We start from the raw sequence: 2,488 nt of genomic DNA, 5'->3' as shown, positions 1-2,488 counted from the left end.
ATACAACTTACTCACAACTTTTTTGTTTTCTCCATTCAAAATAAAAATAAAAATTGTAGCACTGTGAAAGGTCCTAGCAAGTTTTGTCCACATTATGCAGTTCAAATACAGATCTGATCAAGAGGCTAAAGACAAAAAAGGAGTGGTTTACAATTTGTTAGTCTACTGTCTTAACAGTTACGCATATACAAGAGGATAAATAAATTATACAGCTAAATTATATCTCTTCTGTATACACAGTGAGAGGTAAGGGGTAGCTAACTGTAGACAGGATTAAGCAGTTTGGAGCGCGTGGCACAGGAAAGAGCGAAAGGGAAGTCAGAACCGTGAACTAATAATTGTATGTTTCTACTGAAGTGACCAAGAGCAAAGTAGTTCCTCATACTAGGATCTACACTTACATGTTTAGAATTTCAGTACCTAAAACCCTAGGGAAAAAAAAACAGGAGCTATTCCCACCTTTTAAGTATTTTTGGTCAGTGTGCGGATCACCCTTAGAACTGTAATAGTCGAAACATTTTCGACCACGGTGTAAAACACTTTTTTCCCTGCATGCATTACATGTGGAATGAGCTACAACGATGCAATACGATTCCACTGGTTCTGAGCTCATTACCTCACCTTGCACAATGTCACACCTGAAGTAATGACTATTTTTTTCTACCCTGTGGGCATGGAAGGGCATACTCTTAGCACATGTAAATCCATTGAGCACTATAAATCTACAGAGCTATAATGACACCATCTCAGATTCTGAATTTAAATTCATCATTGTTTAAAGAGACTAATTTTTAAGGATGCTGAGTAAGTTACGCAAAGCTTGCATCAAGCTCCAGGAAAAGATTCTGAAGGCCATTCTGCTTCTTACCCATTAAAGCTATGATCTTGTAACCACGCTATTCATTAACAAGAGCACTACAATGATACAGGTACAAGATGTTTCAGTAATTTCCTGTTAATTCCAGGCTACACGCTGTTTGAGGGTAACTACTATATAAGTACAGACTGGGAGAGAAGGGGCCGGAGATCAGCCCTGCAGAACGGGATCTGGGGGTGCTGGTTGACAGGCGGCTCAATATGAGTCAGCAGTGTGCCCTGGCAGCCAAGAGGGCAAACCGCATCCCAAGGTGCATCACACACAGCATCACCAGCCGGTCAAAAGAGGGGATTATGCCATTGTATTCAGCACTGGTGAGGCCTCACCTTGAGTACTGTGTGCAGTTCTGGGTCCTACAGTTTAAGAAGGATGTGGAGGTCCTTGTGTGCATCCAGAGGAGGGCAACAAAGCCGGTGGAAGGGCTGGAAGGCGTTCCTGTGAAAAATGCCTGAGTACTCTGGGTTTGTCTAGTTTGGAGAAAAGCAGGCTGAGGGGCAACCTTACTGCTCTCTACAGCTTCCCAAGGAGGGAAAGTGGAGAGGGAGGCGGTGATCCCTCCTCCATGGGATCCAGTGATAGGACATGTGGGAATGGTTAAAAGCTGCGCCAGGGGAGGTTTAGACTGGACATCAGGAAGCCTTTCTTTACTGCGAGAGTGGCCAAACACTGTAACAAGCTTCCCACAGAGGTGGTTGATGCCCCAAACCTGTCAGTGCCTTAAAAAGAGGCATTTGGACAATGCTCTTCACGATATTCCTGAACTTTTCATCAGCCCTGAATTGGTCAGGCAGTTGGACTAGACGATCGTTGTAGATCCCTTCCAACTGGAACTATTCTATTCTGCTCTAGTACTAAATGGCTGCTTTGGAAATAATAAAAAACAGAATTTGGTCCAAGCAAAAACGTAGCTTGCATATCATGGCACTTGATTTTTTCAGCCGTAGTTGGTCTTTGTACAAGACCACCAACTTGATTTAAAGCTGTGGATATTTCACACTACCAGAGAGACAGAAAGACCAACTGTGAGTGGCAAACAACTTCCTAAAAGACCACTCCCATCTCCCCATCTGAATGCCAAGCTCATCTCACTGATTCTATGAATGTCATGGAAATGTCAGACAGGGTAACTTGGTTCCTAATACTTGCAGTTTAAGAATCTGTAAGACTTCCGTAACGCATCAAAGTTTGGGTCTTGTTAGGGGACCTCAAATACCCCGCTTGCACACACTACAAACATTGCTGCTCCGCCAGAAATTCACAGACTCCTTACTCTTCTCCTTATCACTTGGAGGAATAAAAAGGGAAACTGGAACAGGGACTACAGCGAAGCCGCCGTCTTCCCAACTGCACAACTACTATCATCGAAAAAAAATCCTTCTGCAAGTTACATCTTTCGCCTTAAATTCTGAGAAAGGGGGAGCAGCACTTCATTGTGAACTCTGCCCACTACCTCGCTCACAGCGTTTCCCGACGCCGGGGGCCTTCTCCTATGCCGGGGCTCCCCCCGGACCCGCTCCCACGGCGGGGCTCCCCCGGCACCGCACCGCAGGTCCCCTCCGAACACCCACACCCCCGCCCGGCACCGCCAAGTGCCCAGCCCGGCGGTCCGTT

This window comes from Charadrius vociferus, unplaced genomic scaffold (genome assembly GCF_000708025.1).
Source record: "Charadrius vociferus isolate BGI_N301 unplaced genomic scaffold, ASM70802v2 scaffold418, whole genome shotgun sequence".
NCBI classification, from domain to species: domain Eukaryota; kingdom Metazoa; phylum Chordata; class Aves; order Charadriiformes; family Charadriidae; genus Charadrius; species Charadrius vociferus.
Note: the sequence above shows the minus strand (reverse complement) of the source record.